The 20,000-nt window shown below is 41.3% G+C and overlaps 1 pseudogene; it reads left to right on the forward strand.

Annotated features, from left to right (window-relative positions):
- The window catches only part of LOC133633648 (amyloid beta precursor protein binding family B member 2-like), a 144,033-nt pseudogene that overhangs the window by 122,827 nt on the left and 1,206 nt on the right, over positions 1-20,000 (forward strand).

Below are 20,000 nucleotides of genomic sequence, written 5' to 3' on the forward strand. Positions count from 1 at the left end.
AGATGGCAGTCACACATAAGAGATACGTGTAGACTGCAATATGATGGCAGTCACACATAAGAGATACGTGTAGACTGCAATATGATGGCAGTCACACATAAGAGATACATGTAGACTGCAATATGATGGCAGTCACACATAAGAGATACATGTAGACTGCAATATGATGGCAGTCACACATAAGAGATATGTGTAGACTGCAATATGATGGCAGTGAAACGTAAGAGATACATGTAGACTGCAATATGATGGCAGTCACACATAAGAGATACGTGTAGACTGCAATATGATGGCAGTCACACATAAGCGATACGTGTAGACTGCAAGATGATGGCAGTCACACATAAGAGATACGTGTAGACTGCAATATAATGGCAGTCACACATAAGAGATACGTGTAGACTGCAATATGACGGCAGTCACACATAAGAGATACGTGTAGACTGCAATATGACGGCAGTCACACAAGAGATACGTGTAGACTGCAATATGATGGCAGTCACACATAAGAGATACGTGTAGACTGCAATATGATGGCAGTCACACATAAGAGATACGTGTAGACTGCAATATGATGGCAGTCACACATAAGAGATACGTGTAGACTGCAATATGACGGCAGTCACACAAGAGATACGTGTAGACTGCAATATGATGGCAGTCACACATAAGAGATACGTGTAGACTGCAATATGACTCAAGTAAACAACACCAACATGTTATATGTTCCATTGAAAATATAGAACATTACACACGGCGCTCAAAAATCCATCCAAATGTTTTAGTAGGACTTTGGTAAGCTATGAAGCCACACCATTTGATGCATTGTACTGTGCTTCAACATAGGAGTATTATTATGGTGTGTGTATAAGGTAAGACATATTATCTGCCGTTTTGTTTCGCAGTATTATGCAAAAGCAACTTTTCTTACCTTCTGGTACCTGCTGATCTGTATTTGGGATCTGCATAAGTCCTGAAAATGTGCTCGCCTCCGCCTTTATAGTCGATAATCTTCTTCTTGTTATGTGACAGTCATCCTCCACTGTTGCCATTTCTAATATAAAGTAGTGTAAAGTTCTTACTTATATCTGTCAGTGAACTCACCATGAAAGCACTAAAACATACCGGTGTAGTGAGTTGACATTATTCACACAAGGAACTTTAGTTATTAGAGAGTTCCGGCGGGACGCTTTTTCAGTGTTTTCAATTTAGAAAAAAAAATATATGTATAACCCCTTTGTTGCACCTTAAAATCCGGTGCACCTTTTGTAGGAAAATAGACCTGACTAGACCTGCTCATTGGCAGTGCGCCTTACAATCGGGTGCGCCCTATGGTCCAGAAATACGGTACTTTATGCAGCTGCTGCTATTCTTAACTGAATATTTTTTGAGAGCACTGAGGGAATTGCTGTTTTTTTTTCTCTTTTCCATGGTTTGCACGCCCTTTTTGAGGACCTGAACATGCAGGAATAGTCCCCATAAAACTGAATAGTTTTGGGGTCCTGAACATGAAGTTTCAAAATGAACTCCCTGGTGCACATTTTTTAAAGTTAGAAAATTTTTTAAAATGACCAGTTTTGCTGGATAGAAATAGTTTAACAATGTTTTGGTGATGTGTTTAGAGCGGGTGTTGTTGCTATGACAAAGTTGGTTTTGGTCTGATGGCAGAAAATGACCAGTTTTGCTAGATAGAAATTGTTTAACAATGTTTTGGTGATGTGTTTAGAGCGGGTGTTGTTGATATGACAAAGTTGGTTTTGGTCTGACGGCAGAAAATGACCAGTTTTGCTGGATAGAAATAGTTTAACAATGTTTTGGTGATGTGTTTAGAGCGGGTGTTGTTGATATGACAAAGTTGGTTTTGGTCTGATGGCAGAAAATGACCAGTTTTGCTGGATAGAAATTGTTTAACAATGTTTTGGTGATGTGTTTAGAGCGGGTGTTGTTGATATGACAAAGTTGGTTTTGGCCTGATGGCAGAAAATAACCAGTTTTGTTGGATAGAAATTGTTTAACAATGTTTTGGTGATGTGTTTAGAGCGGGTGTTGTTGATATGACAAAGTTGGTTTTGGTCTGACGGCAGAAAATGACCAGTTTTGCTAGATAGAAATTGTTTAACAATGTTTTGGTGATGTGTTTAGAGCGGGTGTTGTTGATATGACAAAGTTGGTTTTGGTCTGACGGCAGAAAATGACCAGTTTTGCTGGATAGAAATTGTTTAACAATGTTTTGGTGATGTGTTTAGAGCGGGTGTTGTTGATATGACAAAGTTGGTTTTGGCCTGATGGCAGAAAATAACCAGTTTTGTTGGATAGAAATTGTTTAACAATGTTTTGGTGATGTGTTTAGAGCGGGTGTTGTTGATATGACAAAGTTGGTTTTGGTCTGACGGCAGAAAATGACCAGTTTTGCTAGATAGAAATTGTTTAACAATGTTTTGGTGATGTGTTTAGAGCGGGTGTTGTTGATATGACAAAGTTGGTTTTGGCCTGACGGCAGAAAATGACCAGTTTTGCTGGATAGAAATTGTTTAACAATGTTTTGGTGATGTGTTTAGAGCGGGTGTTGTTGATATGACAAAGTTGGTTATGGTCTGACGGCAGAAAATGACCAGTTTTGCTAGATAGAAATTGTTTAACAATGTTTTGGTGATGTGTTTAGAGCGGGTGTTGTTGATATGACAAAGTTGGTTTTGGCCTGACGGCAGAAAATGACCAGTTTTGCTGGATAGAAATTGTTTAACAATGTTTTGGTGATGTGTTTAGAGCGGGTGTTGTTGATATGACAAAGTTGGTTATGGTCTGACGGCAGAAAATGACCAGTTTTGCTGGATAGAAATTGTTTAACAATGTGTTGGTGATGTGTTTAGACCGGGTGTTGTTGATATGACAAAGTTGGTTTTGGCCTGACAGCAGAAAATGACCAGTTTTGCTACATAGAAATAGTTTAACAATGTTTTGGTGATGTGTTTAGAGCGGGTGTTGTTGATATGACAAAGTTGGTTTTGGTCTGACGGCAGAAAATGACCAGTTTTGCTGGATAGAAATTGTTTAACAATGTTTTTGGTGATGTGTTTAGAGCGGGTGTTGTTGATATGACAAAGTTGGTTATGGTCTGATGGCAGAAAATGACCAGTTTTGCTGGATAGAAATTGTTTAACAATGTGTTGGTGATGTGTTTGGACCGGGTGTTGTTGATATGACAAAGTTGGTTTTGGTTTTGGTCATGCCCCGCCCCTGCCCTCTGGTGCTCGTCCTCAATTCCATGGACAGCGGTGGTGACTTTTCCTCCTACAGGCAGCGCTGACTATACTTTCCCTCCACAATCTTCCAAAAACATTTGAGACAATTCTGTGTTTTCCAACTGTGCTTCTTTAGTGTTGCACAAGTCAAGGTCAGCAGCAACTCTCTACTGCAACTTTGGCGTTAATTCTTGTTGTTCTTTGTCCTCACAGGGATTTTGCCTACGTGGCGCGGGATAAAAACACCCGGATCCTCAAATGCCACGTGTTCCGCTGTGACACGCCGGCCAAAGCCATCGCCACCAGCCTCCATGAGATCTGCTCCCGGGTAAGCCAAAGCGTGTCACTACCTCTCTGTGAGAATAATTGTATCAAAGTTATCACAAAACTTTGTGTTTCCATAAATTCCCGGCGAGAGGTAAAAAGCTGTCTTTAATCCTACCAGGCAGAAGGCTTGTAAAACCCCACTGTGTAGGATGGGAAGCAACATGAAGGTGTTCTGTTTCTTTCATGTATTGTAATCAACAGAAAGTTATTGTTTTGACGCGAGATCTACAAAGCGAAGAGGAAGCAGGACCAGACTCCCCTCCAGGCACCGCTTCTTTGAACTGTTTTACGACCTTTTCTTTGAACTGTGTTAATCAAAGGCGATGGCTGTTTACGACCCCCGTCCCTTAGAAACAGCTGTTGCCAAATAACAGAGGAGGCGTACAATCTTTCGCCCGAGCGTGTTGGAGACTGTCCTAGAGTACGCCCCAGACATCTCTCCTCAATTGAGCCAAATTTAATTCTGTCTCTGTTTAATTCCTTGCTTCTTGTCTTGTTTAATAGATGTCATCAGTGTTTGAACCTGACACTCTCCATTTTGTGTCAATAGTCATAGAAATGACTTGTTACAAATTGACTTGTTACAGCGTCTCAGCACACGTCCTCACCTTCCAGCAAGAAGTTTTACTGCAGTATCTTCTCAGGAAATTATACTGTACACTTTGTTGGTATTATGTAGCGGTGTGGATTTACTAGCTAGTAAAAATGAGTCATTATTGTCTAAATAGCTGCAACACAAGAGAAGTCTTGGGCTGCATGAGTGCTGCCCTTTGAGAAACTGGGCTGCATAGTAGTAAATCTTGACTGCGATACACTGACTACTGTAAGTAGAATAGAATAGAATGGACTTTATTGCCATTATATTTGCATATAACGAGATTAAGGACTCCAACTTAAGGTGCGGTAGTGGAAACAAATATGGAATAGAAATAAATCACACAAGTAATAAAGATAAAAAAAACAAGAATTGTCCAATAAAAACAATAAGCAATCCTGTACAATATACAAAAACCTGTACAATATGTAGAACAAAACAACAGTAATAGAGTAATAAAGTAATAACAATCAGTGTCGGACGTATTGCACTCGAAGGGTAATATTGCACAATAGGCTATTGGGGTAGGATGTTGTATAGGGGTGAATAATTTATTATAATTTTGAGTTCAGGATGGTGACAGCTGTGGGAAAGAAGCTGTCTCTGAGCCTGTTTGTTCCGGCTCTGATGCACCTGTAGCGCCTGCCCCATGGTAGCGGGTGATAGCCAGGGTGTGTGCTGTCCTTGGTGATGTATTTTGCTCTGTTGAGGCAGCGGGAGTTGTGTAAATCCTTGATTTTGCGGTGTATCCCTTAAGGCGGTGTGTTTTTCAACCACTGTGAGATACAGTCTAGTGTGGCGTGGGAGATTATGTCATTTCGCCTAATTGGGCTAAAAATATTTTTTGCAAACCAGTAGTTATAATTCGCAAATAATGTGCCCGTTGTTGAGTGTCGGTGCTGTCTAGAGCTCGGCAGAATAACCGTGTTATTCTCCTCAATACCAGTAGGTGGCAGCGAGTGGCTAATGTCGTAGATGTAGATGTCGGGAACATGGTTTGTCGTGATCACAATATGCAGACGAAAGCTTAAACCGAAAATAAACAACAGATTCAAACACCGCTGACATCTATTAAACAGACAAGAAGCAAGGGATTAAACAGAGACAGGATTCAATTTAGCTCAATGAGGAGAGCGCGTACACCTGTAGCCTTGTACAGTGTCGTCCCACGCTCTGACGAAAGAATTGCACACCTCTTTTATTTGGACTTTCCCTGATTACATGGCAACAGCTGTTTCTAAAGGAAGGGGGTCGTAAACAGCCGTTGCCCTCGGTCACAAAACAGTTCAAAGGAAAGGTCCTGCTTCCTCTCCGCTTTGTAGATCTCGGGCCAAGACAGGATCTTCCTGTGGATTACAATAGATCAAAGAAACCGACACCTTCATGTCGCTTCACATCGTACACAGTGGAGTTTTACAAGCCTTTTTGCTTGGTAAGATCAAAGAGAGCTTTTGTCTCCATGGAAACACAAAGTTTTGTGATAACTTAGATACAATTATTCTGACTGCGAGTGCCGCTAAGAAAAGGCATTGAAGCTCTGAGAAGTTATGCAGAACCAAACTAAAACTGATCTGGCTGCAGAGTAAACAAAAACAGAATGCTGGACGACAGCAAAGACTTACAGATTTTTCTCCATGTGGCCCCTGAGCTAAAATGAGTTTGACACCCCAGGTCTAGAGTCATGATGTCATACAGTATATATACACTGTAATGCCAAAAGTATTCGGCCACCTGCCTTGACTCACATATGAACTTGAAGTGCCATCCCATTCCTAACCCGTAGGGTTCAGTATGACCTTTTGCAGCTATTGCAGCTTCAACTCTTCTGGGAAGGCTGTCCACAAGGTTGCGGAGTGTGTTTATAGGAATTTCTTCCAAAAGTGCATCGGTGAGGTCACACACTGGTGGCCTGGCTCTCAGTCTCCCTTCTAATTCATCCCAAAGGTGTTCTGACCTGAAGGTCAGGACTCTGTGCAGGCCAGTCAAGTTCATCCACACCAGACTCTGTCATCCATGTCTTTATGGACCTGGCTTTGTGCACCGGTGCACAGTCATGTTGGAAGAGGAAGGGGCCCCGCTCCAAACTGTTCCCACAAGGTTGGGAGCATGGAATTGTCCAAAATGTTTTTGGTATCCTGGAGCATTCAAAGTTCCTTTCACTGGAACTAAGGGGCCAAGCCCAACTCCTGAAAAACAACCCCACACCATAATTCCTCCAAGTGATTAGGACACTTGATTCTGATCATTTGGATGGGTGGCCAAATACTTTTGGCAATATAGTGTATCTGGCAGACACGAGCACAAAATATTTTCTTTCATTTGTGTCTGTCTGATGGCAGAAAATGACCAGTTTTGCTGGATAGAAATTGTTTAACAATGTTTTGGTGATGTGTTTAGAGCGGGTGTTGTTGATATGACAAAGTTGGTTTTGGTCTGATGGCAGAAAATGACCAGTTTTGCTAGATAGAAATGGTTTAACAATGTTTTGGTGATGTGTTTAGAGCGGGTGTTGTTGATATTACAAAGTTGGTTTTGGTCTGATGGCAGAAAATGACCAGTTTTGCTGGATAGAAATGGTTTAACAATGTTTTTGGTGATGTGTTTAGAGCGGGTGTTGTTGATATGACAAAGTTGGTTTTGGTCTGATGGCAGAAAATGACCAGTTTTGCTAGATAGAAATGGTTTAACAATGTTTTTGGTGATGTGTTTAGACCGGGTGTTGTTGATATGACAAAGTTGGTTTTGGTCTGACGGCAGAAAATGACCAGTTTTGCTAGATAGAAATTGTTTAACAATGTTTTGGTGATGTGTTTAGAGCGGGTGTTGTTGATATGACAATGTTGGTTTTGGTCTGACGGCAGAAAATGACCAGTTTTGCTAGATAGAAATTGTTTAACAATGTTTTGGTGATGTGTTTAGAGCGGGTGTTGTTGATATGACAAAGTTGGTTTTGGTCTGACGGCAGAAAATGACCAGTTTTGCTAGATAGAAATGGTTTAATAATGTTTTGGTGATGTGTTTAGAGCGGGTGTTGTTGATATGACAAAGTTGGTTTTGGTCTGACGGCAGAAAATGACCATAATTCCTCCAAGTGATTAGGACACTTGATTCTGATCATTTGGATGGGTGGCCAAATACTTTTGGCAATATAGTGTATCTGGCAGGAATATGTCGGACACGAGCGCAGAATATTTTCTTTCATTTTGCAAAGTGCTAATAAATAGACGCTGAACAGCGCTCGCAAAACAGTTTCAGTCTTGATCAATCACATTACGAGCACTAAATATTTATATGTGCATATTCTCCTACTGCTGTAATAATCATGACATATTCTGCGCGTACTCTTTGAACAGACTCAGGCTTAGTAGATCACGTTTGCACATGTTTTAAATACACCAATAATGTATCAATATTTATTCCTAATGAGTCCAATTCGTCTTTCTCTTCCTCTTTCCAGATTATGACGGAACGAAAGAATGCCAAAGCCATGGCGGGAGGCTCTCTGCAGGACAGGATGCAGGCGGGACTAGACCTCCCTCTGCAAGGTAGCGTCTTCACTCCCCCTCAGCAAGTCAAGTTGACTTTAGCTTACCCGGAGCGACGTCATTAGTGCAGGTGTTTGGGTTAGAAGTAGTGATTGGACCCATATTTCATATTTATGCATTATTTGTATGTGACACAGAAGTAAAGGAGGCTTCTTTGGGAGTTTGAGCAACCTACTACGATTATTAATTGTTTCCAAACGGTGTCTGTAGCAAGGCAGTAAAACGGCTGATCAGACAAAACAGAAGTCGTCGTCATGGAGCCACTAGCTGAGCAAGCTAGCTCTCCAATCAGCTAGACGGACTCAATAACTCCGCGGTGACGTTTTGGCGAATTTACTGAGGAATTTGTGAAACTGAAGCAATACAAAAAAACAATGTCATAGTCATGCTAACGGCACTGTCAGGTTCAAACACCGACGACATCTATTAAACAAGACAAGAAGCAAAGAATCAAACAGAGACAGAATTCAATTTGGACTCAATTGAGGAGAGACGCCGGGACACTGTACTCTTGTAAAGTCTCCAGCACGCGAAAGATTGTACTCCTCCTTCTTTATTTGACTTTCTCCGACCACATGACCACAGCTGCTTCCAGAGGGAAGTGGGTCGTAAACAGCGTTGCCTTTGGTTACGGAACAGTTCAAAAGAAAAGGTCGTAAACGAGTTCAAAAAGAGGTTCGTAAAACAGTTCAAAAAGGAGGTTCAAAAAGAGGTCGTCTGGAAATTGGGCAGATCCTGCCTTCTCTCCGCTTTGTAGTCCCTGGGTCAAAACAACATCCTCCTGTTGATTACCATACATGAAAGAAAACAGGAACACCTTCATCTTGCTTCCCCCCTACCCAGTGGAGTTTTACCAGTCTTCTTCTTGGTAGGTTTCAAAGAAAGCTTTTGCTTCTCACCGGGCACTCACGAAGTAACACAAAGTTTTTGTCATAACTTAGAAACAATTATTCTAACCGACACTAGCTTGATTACATCCCGATAGCACGTACAAATATGCGTGAAAGAAAACACTCCTACAGACGTCCCACACGGGACTCTTTACTAAGTCAGAATTGTTTTAGTTATATTGTAAAACTCACAAACGTAGCCTGGAGTCACGAATGAAGAATCCATACCAGTAGAAACGCTATGGACGGCTAGTAGACCGAAACGCCACTTCTACTTCGGTTGAAAGCTAAGTCCAAACAGAAGGGCATTACAGCCCCTGCAGTGAGCCAACTCGTCCACCAGATGGCGCCATGCCACAAACAATAAGACACCGACTGAATTTAGTAACTTTTTGCGTTATGGAGAAGACAAATCCATAAATTAGCCACACCGTTTTATAAGTCGCAGGGTTCAAAGCTTGGGGAAAAAGTAGAACATCTTGAATGGATTCTGCTGTAGATTACAGTCCTCGGTTGGGAGTTGGTTGCTACGGCCATCACCCGGCCACTACAACATAGCCACGACATGGAAATGTATGGACTGGACTCTCACACTATTATGTTAGATCCACTATGGACTGGACTCTCACACTATTATGTTAGATCCACTATGGACTGGACTCTCACTATTATGTTAGATCCACTATGGACTGGACTCTCACTATTATGTTAGATCCACTATGGACTGGACTCTCACTATTATGTTAGATCCACTATGGACTGGACTCTCACACTATTATGTTAGATCCACTATGGACTGGACTCTCACACTATTATGTTAGATCCACTATGGACTGGACTCTCACACTATTATGTTAGATCCACTATGGACTGGACTCTCACACTATTATGTTAGATCCACTATGGACTGGACTCTCACTATTATGTTAGATACACTATGGACTGGACTCACACTATTATGTTAGATCCACTATGGACTGGACTCTCACTATTATGTTAGATCCACTATGGACTGGACTCTCACACTATTATGTTAGATCCACTATGGACTGGACTCACACTATTATGTTAGATCCACTATGGACTGGACTCTCACTATTATGTTAGATCCACTATGGACTGGACTCTCACACTATTATGTTAGATCCACTATGGACTGGAGTCTCACTATTATGTTAGATCCACTATGGACTGGAGTCTCACTATTATGTTAGATCCACTATGGACTGGACTCTCACACTATTATGTTAGATCCACTATGGACTGGACTCACACTATTATGTTAGATCCACTATGGACTGGACTCTCACTATTATGTTAGATCCACTATGGACTGGACTCTCACACTATTATGTTAGATCCACTATGGACTGGACTCACACTATTATGTTAGATCCACTATGGACTGGACTCTCACTATTATGTTAGATCCACTATGGACTGGACTCTCACACTATTATGTTAGATCCACTATGGACTGGAGTCTCACTATTATGTTAGATCCACTATGGACTGGACTCACACTATTATGTTAGATCCACTATGGACTGGACTCTCACACTATTATGTTAGATCCACTATGGACTGGAGTCTCACTATTATGTTAGATCCACTATGGACTGGACTCACACTATTATGTTAGATCCACTATGGACTGGACTCTCACACTATTATGTTAGATCCACTATGGACTGGACTCACACTATTATGTTAGATCCACTATGGACTGGACTCTCACTATTATGTTAGATCCACTATGGACTGGACTCTCACACTATTATGTTAGATCCACTATGGACTGGACTCTCACACTATTATGTTAGATCCACTATGGACTGGACTCTCACTATTATGTTAGATCCACTATGGACTGGACTCTCACACTATTATGTTAGATCCACTATGGACTGGAGTCTCACTATTATGTTAGATCCACTATGGACTGGACTCACACTATTATGTTAGATCCACTATGGACTGGACTCTCACACTATTATGTTAGATCCACTATGGACTGGACTCTCACACTATTATGTTAGATCCACTATGGACTGGACACTCACTATTATGTTAGATCCAATAACATAATAGTGAGTGAGCCCGGTTCCGAGTTGGAACTGGGCTTTGATACGTTGAAACCCACAGGAGTACGTTGTCCCGCCAAAACCCGGTCCCCCTTGTCCGTCACGGCTACGACTATTAGCCGTGTTGTTAGCATTGAAAACATGTCAGAACCACCCACTTAAACCAGTGTTGTCCCGATTCCTATATTTTGGTACCGATACCAAAATGTATTTTGATACTTTTCTAAATAAAGGGGAACACAAAAAATGGCATTATTGGCATTATTTTAACAAAAACATATGTTTATTATTGTATTTTAGTCCTTTAATAAAATAGTGAACATACTGTACTTGGTATCATTACAGTGGATGTCAGGTGTAGATCCACTCATGGCATTTGTTTACATTGTGACGCCGGTGAGCTATTGTATCCTCCTACGGTGTGTAGTGAAGCATGTTTAGCTATTCCTCATCCTCCAGTGATAACAATACTTGTAAGAAACATACTTTATTTGTTGCCATGGAGACCAGCATCAGTGATTTAGAAATGGACGTTAGCCGCTAGCTAGCTAGCCATGTCTTAAAGCAGTTCTTCCTGAGGGTGTTTCAGTGTTTGTCGCCGATCTAGTGACACATGCAGATAATATAATTATAATGGGGGATCACTTCTTTATCTTTACTTTTTACACCAAAATGCGTCCATTCTCCCTTTTCTGTCTACACACTGTGTCTGCTTGTAAGTACTCTGTGTGTGTGCGCTGCCCAACATGCTCCTCTGCTCGTAAAACCAGCAATGTCACCACTTGACGACGCGGCGTCATGCCCGTTAAAAAAAGGAGGGGCTGGTACCGGTACTTTTTAGAGGCGGCGGTATAGTACCGTACATGGTTCATTAGTATGGCGGTACTATACTAGTACCGGTATACCGTACAATCCTAATGTAATCAAAGGGGACTTGTTGTTTTGGCAGAATTCCCCACGCCAAAGACGGAGTTGGTTCAGAAGTTCCAGGTGCTGTACCTGGGCATGATGCCGGTGGCCAGACCGTTAGGTAAGCGCCACAAAGAGAGACCACCACCTAGACGAGGTAACCACACGTCTCACCTGGCAGGCATGGACATCCTGAACGGAGCCATCGACAGTTTAGTCAGTTCTTCCATGAGAGACGACTGGACCCCCGTGGCCCTCAACGTGGCCGACGCCACCGTCACCATCAGCAAGGACCAGGTCAGTCACAGCTAATTGGTCATGTGTGTGAGAAAACTCAAACACTACAGACTGTGGCCACACCTGCAGCACACCTGTGCCACACCTGAATAAAGAAGGGATAGAAATTGTTTAACAATGTTTTGGTGATGTGTTTAGAGCGGGTGTTGTTGATATGACAAAGTTGGTTTTGGTCTGACGGCAGAAAATGACCAGTTTTGCTGGATAGAAATTGTTTAACAATGTTTTTGGTGATGTGTTTAGAGCGGGTGTTGTTGATATAACAAAGTTGGTTTTGGTCTGACGGCAGAAAATGACCAGTTTTACTAGATAGAAATAGTTTAACAATGTTTTGGTGATGTGTTTAGAGCGGGTGTTGTTGATATGACAAAGTTGGTTTTGGTCTGACGGCAGAAAATGACCAGTTTTGCTGGATAGAAATTGTTTAACAATGTTTTTGGTGATGTGTTTAGAGCGGGTGTTGTTGATATGACAAAGTTGGTTTTGGTCTGACGGCAGAAAATGACCAGTTTTGCTGGATAGAAATTGTTTAACAATGTTTTTGGTGATGTGTTTAGAGCGGGTGTTGTTGATATGACAAAGTTGGTTTTGGTCTGACGGCAGAAAATGACCAGTTTTGCTGGATAGAAATTGTTTAACAATGTTTTTGGTGATGTGTTTAGAGCGGGTGTTGTTGATATGACAAAGTTGGTTTTGGTCTGACGGCAGAAAATGACCAGTTTTGCTGGATAGAAATTGTTTAACAATGTTTTTGGTGATGTGCTTAGAGCGGGTGTTGTTGATATGACAAAGTTGGTTTTGGTCTTACGGCAGAAAATGACCAGTTTTGCTAGATAGAAATTGTTTAACAATGTTTTTGGTGATGTGTTTAGAGCGGGTGTTGTTGATATGACAAAGTTGGTTTTGGTCTGATGGCAGAAAATGGTCAGTTTTGCTAGATAGAAATTGTTTAACAATGTTTTGGTGATGTGTTTAGAGCGGGTGTTGTTGATATGACAAAGTTGGTTTTGGTCTGACGGCAGAAAATGACCAGTTTTACTGGATAGAAATTGTTCAACAATGTTTTGGTGATGTGTTTAGAGTGGGTGTTGTTGATATGACAAAGTTGGTTTTGGTCTGACGGCAGAAAATGACCAGTTTTGCTGGATAGAAATTGTTTAACAATGTTTTTGGTGATGTGTTTAGAGCGGGTGTTGTTGATATGACAAAGTTGGTTTTGGTCTGACGGCAGAAAATGACCAGTTTTGCTAGATAGAGATAGTTTAACAATGTTTTGGTGACGTGTTTAGAGCGGGTGTTGTTGATATGACAAAGTTGGTTTTGGTCTGACGGCAGAAAATGACCAGTTTTGCTGGATAGAAATTGTTTAACAATGTTTTTGGTGATGTGTTTAGAGCGGGTGTTGTTGATATGACAAAGTTGGTTTTGGTCTGACGGCAGAAAATGACCAGTTTTGCTGGATAGAAATTGTTTAACAATGTTTTTGGTGATGTGTTTAGAGCGGGTGTTGTTGATATGACAAAGTTGGTTTTGGTCTGACGGCAGAAAATGACCAGTTTTGCTAGATAGAAATTGTTTAACAATGTTTTCGGTGATGTGTTTAGAGCGGGTGTTGTTGATATGACAAAGTTGGTTTTGGTCTGACGGCAGAAAATGACCAGTTTGGGTCACATGTCTTTTTCTAGTCCCGCCTCATGGCGTGTGGTTAATCTCCAGAGGCAAATATATTCATGAAAACGTGGGCGGATTACGTATTGAAGCTTTAAAGCTCGCCCGCTCCAGTGATCCGGCGTATTGGTGCTCCTGATTTATGCGTACTGTACTGTACTGTACTGTACTAACTGTACTGTACTCACACGCAGGATGAAGAGGAAGTGCTGGTGGAGTGTCGCGTGCGCTTCCTGTCCTTCATGGGCGTGGGACACGACGTGCGCACCTTCGCCTTCGTCATGGACGCCGGCGGCCATCGCTTCGACTGCCACGTGTTCTGGTGCGAGCCCAACGCCGGGAGCGTGTCGGAGGCTGTGCAGGCCGCTTGTATGGTGAGTGGTTGGCCTCTTAAAGGGGAAGTGCACTCTTTATTTACAATGTTGTTGGCCTCTTAAAGGGGAAGTGCACTCTTTATTTACAATGTTGTTGGCCTCTTAAAGGGGAAGTGCACTCTTTATTTACAATGTTGTTGGCCTCTTAAAGGGGAAGTGCACTCTTTATTTACAATGTTGTTGGCCTCTTAAAGGGGAAGTGCACTCTTTATTTACAATGTTGTTGGCCTCTTAAAGGGGAAGTGCACTCTTTATTTACAATGTTGTTGGCCTCTTAAAGGGGAAGTGCACTCTTTATTTACAATGTTGTTGGCCTCTTAAAGGGGAAGTGCACTCTTTATTTACAATGTTGTTGGCCTCTTAAAGGGGAAGTGCACTCTTTATTTACAATGTTGTTGGCCTCTTAAAGGGGAAGTGCACTCTTTATTTACAATGTTGTTGGCCTCTTAAAGGGGAAGTGCACTCTTTATTTACAATGATGTTGGCCTCTTAAAGGGGAAGTGCACTCTTTATTTACAATGTTGTTGGCCTCTTAAAGGGGAAGTGCACTCTTTATTTACAATGTTGTTGGCCTCTTAAAGGGGAAGTGCACTCTTTATTTACAATGATGTTGGCCTCTTAAAGGGGAAGTGCACTCTTTATTTACAATGTTGTTGGCCTCTTAAAGGGGAAGTGCACTCTTTATTTACAATGTTGTTGGCCTCTTAAAGGGGAAGTGCACTCTTTATTTACAATGTTGTTGGCCTCTTAAAGGGGAAGTGCACTCTTTATTTACAATGTTGTTGGCCTCTTAAAGGGGAAGTGCACTCTTTATTTACAATGTTGTTGGCCTCTTAAAGGGGAAGTGCACTCTTTATTTACAATGTTGTTGGCCTCTTAAAGGGGAAGTGCACTCTTTATTTACAATGTTGTCCATCTCTTACGATCACTTTGTAAGACAAATGTTTGTTTTTTGATGCATTCTAACTAGGGATGTCCGATAATGGCTTTTTGCCGATATCCAATATTGTCCAACTCTTTAATTACCGATACCGATATCAACCGATACCGATATCAACCGATATATGCAGTCGTGGAATGAACACATTATTATGCCTAATTTGGACAACCAGGTATGGTGAAGATAAGGTACTTTTTAAAAATAATAATAAAATAAGATAACTAAATTAAAAACATTTTCTTGAATAAAAAAGAAAGTAAAACAATATAAAAACAGTTACATAGAAGCTAGTAATTAATGAAAATGAGTAAAATTAACTGTTGAATAGGGATGTCCGATAATGGCTTTTTGCCGATATCCGATATTGTCCAACTCTTTAATTACCGATACTGATATCAACCGATACCGATATCAACCGATATATGCAGTCGTGGAATTAACACATTATTATGCCTAATTTGGACAACCAGGTATGGTGAAGATAAGGTACTTTTTAAAAAAAAAATAAAAAATAAGATAAATAAATTAAAAACATTTTCTTGAATAAAAAAGAAAGTAAAACAATATAAAAACAGTTACATAGAAACTAGTAATTAATGAAAATGAGTAACATTAACTGTTAAAGGTTAGTACTATTAGTGGAGCAGCAGCACGCACAATCATGTGTGCTTACGGACTGTATCCCTTGCAGACTGTATTGATATATATTGATATATAATGTAGGAACCAGAATATTGATAACAGAAAGAAATGGGGGGAGGGAGGTTTTTTGGGTTGGTGCACTAATTTTATGTTGATTTAATAAAAAAATTAAATAAAAATAAAAAAACCAAAAAAAACAAAAACGATGCAGATAATAAAAAAACGATACAGATAATTTCCGATATTACATTTTAACGCATTTATCGGACATCCCTACTTAAAACCAAAAATGAACAAAAGGAAAAGGCACTGAAGCGTAGGTGATGGCTATGCAAAACAAAAGTCAAAATGAACTGGCTAAACGAAAACAGAATGCTGGACGACAGCAAAAACTTACAGCGTCCACAAAGTACACCCGTACATGACATGGCAATCAACAGTGTCCGCACAAAGAAGGACAGCGTACGCACAACTTAAATAGTCCTGATTGTAAAGCAGGTGCGGGTAAGAGCACTCAAAAGGAAGGAGAACACTAACAAAACAGGAACGGTCACCAAAATAAGAGCGCACGACAGGAACTAAAGCACTAAACCAACTCCAAATAAGGCACGACAACATGGTGGAGTTTCATTTTTTTAAGCTTTTCTGCTGGTGGTGTGCCTCCGGAATTTTTTTTTATGAAAAAAAATGTGCCTTGGCTCAAAAAAAGGTTGAAGAATACTGGCCTAGCGGTTAGAGGTGGGTAGGTCGTGAGTTCAAACCCCGGCCGAGTCATACCAAAGACTATAAAAATGGGAGCCGTTACCTCCCTGCTTGGCACTCAGCATCAAGGCTTGGAATTGGGGATTTAAATCACCAAAAAATGATTCCCGGGCGCGGCCACCGCTGCTGCTCACTGCTCCCCTCACCTCCCAGGGGGTGAACAAGGGTGATGGGTCAAATGCAGAGAATAATTTCACCACACCTAGTATGTGTGTGTGTGTGTGTGACAGTCATTGCTACTTTAAATATGAACCAAGTATTAGCCATATTGTTATTATAAGTGCTAACGCAGAGGAACTACCGTAATTTCCGGACTATAAGCCGCACCTGACTATAAGCCGCACCAGCTAAATTTAGGGGAAAATACAGATTGCTCCATATATAAGCCGCACCCGACTATAAGCCGCAGGGTTTTGATGTGTAATTAGCGTAGTATATAGGGGTTCCTGCTACCACGGAGGGGATTGTCGGGACAGAGATGACTGTTTGGGAATGCAAAACGTCCCATTTATTAACTATAAATCTTTCAATCAAACTTTCACATCTTTGACATGGCGAACAGCATTTGTGCAGAGTACAAATAATACAACGGTATTACAGGTAGTGACGGTAGTCAGTCTTTAATCACTGGTCATAGTCTTCCTCCTGCGTACTAAAACCACCGAAATCCTCTTCGTCGGTGTCGGAGAAGAACAGGTCCAAAATGGCGTCGTCAGCCACTTTCTCTCCTTCGTCAGTGGAATCAACAGCTTTGGCTCCGTCAGCCGTTACGCCGTCCTCTTCATCATCACGACGCAGCAGTCCAGCTTTTCGATAGCCGTTGATGATCGTGGATGTTTTCACACTTTTCCATGCCGTCAGGATCCACTGGCAGACTTGAGCAAAAGTTGCTTTTCGCATGCGACCAGTTTTGGTGAATGATTTCTCACCGTGAGTCATCCATGCCTCCCACTGAACTCTTAGTGCCACTTTAAAAGCACGATTCACACTGATGTCCAGTGGCTGCAAATGCTTCGTTGTGCCCCCAGGTATCACAGCTGGAATATAGTTTGTGCTCTTGATGGCTGCTTTCACAGAATCTGTTATATGGGCTCTCATGCTGTCCAAAACGAGCAGTGCTTTTTTTTGGTGAAAAAATCCCCCAGGTCGCTTGACTTAGCACTCATTCAGCCATTCCTTCATAACGCTTTCCATCATCCACCCTTTCTGGTTGACTTTTATGGAGATGTCTTTCAAGAATTTTTCATTTGGCATAGTAATCCGTTTAAAAATCACCATCGGTGGAAGCTTTAGTCCAGATGCTGTGCAGCCCAGAACACAAGTGAAATGTGTTCTCTCATGGCCAGTTGTTCTCAGTGTGATGGACGATTCACCTTTTTTGTTAACAGTCCTTGTGAGAGGCAAGTCAAAGGAAAGAGGCACTTCATCCATGTTTATTATCTCGTCCGGTCCGATGGAATATTCCTCTATTTTTCTTTGTGTGAATTCGCGGAAGTTTGTTATTTTCTCCTCGTGGTCGGGAGGGAGTTGCTGACTCAGAGTCGTTCGCGCCCTAATGGACAGCCCCTTTCGTCTCATAAATCTGACACACCATAATGGTCCACTTCTAAAATCTTGAATATTCATTTCTTTGGCGGTTGTTTGGGCTTTCAGTCGGATCTGCACGGTGGAAACACCCCGGCCGTCTGCTCTCTGTGTGTTCACCCAGTCCTCAAGAAAGTTTTCAAGTTCCGGCCATCTGCTTTTATTACCTCTGAAGGATTTTTTTGTCTTTTTGCATTGAATCAGTTCTTCATGCTGCCGTCTCCAACGTCTCACCATTGATTCGTTGATGTCAAGGGTACGTGCTGCAGCTCTATTTCCTTCTTTGACAGCCAAATCGATTGCCTTTAACTTAAACGCAGCATCATATGCACTTCTACGTTTGTTTTCCATATTGTTTTCCAAACTGTCGCTGACGCTCTCCTACTCTTTATTTTGCTCTCGTTACCTGGCGCAAGATGGCTGCCTCGGTCTCGCGCATCTTCGGTAATGTGCGCCCTTGGTTACCGTAAGCCGTAAAAAAGCCGTAAAATAGCCGCACCGTCGTAAAAGCCGCACGGACCAAAACGAGGGAAAAAAGTAGCGGCTTATGGTCCGGAAATTACGGTACTTTTAGTGGCGTCGTGATCACAGAGAGCTAACTTTAACCATACCATTAACTTGTTAGCATGCTAACCTTTTTGTTTTGGCCAATTTTGCCGCCATACATCTTTGTCATATAACTTTGCATTTTACGTATTCTACCTTTTAGAATGCTAACATTAAAATGTTTTTGTGTATGCCTTTTTTTTTTTTTTTGCCAATTTTGCCATTGTTCACCTCAGAGTCATGTAACTTTGTATGTGACACATGCTAACTGTTAGCATGCTAACTTTTTTTTTTGGGCCGCTGTACACCTCAGTCATATAACTTTGTACATTACATATGCTACCTGTTAGCATGCTAACTCTTTTTTGTGTGCCAATTTTGCCTTTGTACACTTCAGAGTCATATAACTTTGTATGTGACACATGCTAACTGTTAGCATGCTAACTTTTTTTATTGTTTGTTTTTGCCGTCGTACACCTCAGTCATATAACTTTGGGCATTACATATGCTACCTGTTAGCATGCTAACTATTTTATTTTATTTTTTGCCAATTTTGCCTTTGTACACTTCAGAGTCATATAACTTTGTACGTGACACATGCTAACTGTTAGCATGCTAACTTTTTTTTTTTTTTGCCACTGTACACCTCAGTCATATAACTTTGTACATTACATATGCTACCTGTTAGCATGCTAACTCTTTTTTGTGTGCCAATTTTGCCTTTGTACACTTCAGAAACATATAACTTTGTATGTGACACATGCTAACTTTTTTTATTTTTGTTTTTGCCACTGTACACCTCAGTCATATAACTTTGGGCATTACATATGCTACCTGTTAGCATGCTAACTATTTTATTTTATTTTTTTGCCAATTTTGCCTTTGTACACTTCAGAGTCATATAACTTTGTACGTGACACATGCTAACTGTAAGCATGCTAACTTTTTTTTTTTTTTGCCGCCGTACACCTCAGTCATATAACTTTGTACATTACATATGCTACCTGTTAGCATGCCAACTCTTTTTATATTTTGCCATTGTACACTTCAGAGTCATAACTTTGTACGTGACACATGCTAACTGTTAGCATGCTAACTTTTTTGTTGGGCCGCTGTACATTTCAGTCACATAACTTTGTATATTACATATGCTACCTGTTAGCATGCTAACTCTTTTGTTGTTGTTGCCTTTGTACACTTCAGAGTCATATAACTTTGTATGTGACACATGCTAACTGTTAGCATGCTAACTTTTATTTATTTATTTATTTTAGCCACCGTACACCTCAGTCATATAACTTTGTAGATTAAATATGCCAATTTTGCCGGCGCACACCTGGTGGTAGTCAACACGTGCTAACTGTTAGCTGAGGGCGTGGTTTACATCCCGTGTGTTTCCTCCCTCAGCTGCGGTACCAGAAGTGCTTGGTGGCGCGGCCGCCCTCCCAGAAGGCGTGCGGCTCGTCTCCGCCGGGCGACTCGGTGTCCCGCCGGGTGTCGACCAGCGTCAAGCGAGGCGTCCTCTCCCTCATCGACACCCTCAAGCAGAAGAGGCCCGTCACAGAGTTGCCGCAGTAAACCGCCAAGCTTCAAAG

The sequence above is a fragment of the Entelurus aequoreus genome, linkage group LG18, assembly GCF_033978785.1.
Source record: "Entelurus aequoreus isolate RoL-2023_Sb linkage group LG18, RoL_Eaeq_v1.1, whole genome shotgun sequence".
Classification (NCBI taxonomy): domain Eukaryota; kingdom Metazoa; phylum Chordata; class Actinopteri; order Syngnathiformes; family Syngnathidae; genus Entelurus; species Entelurus aequoreus.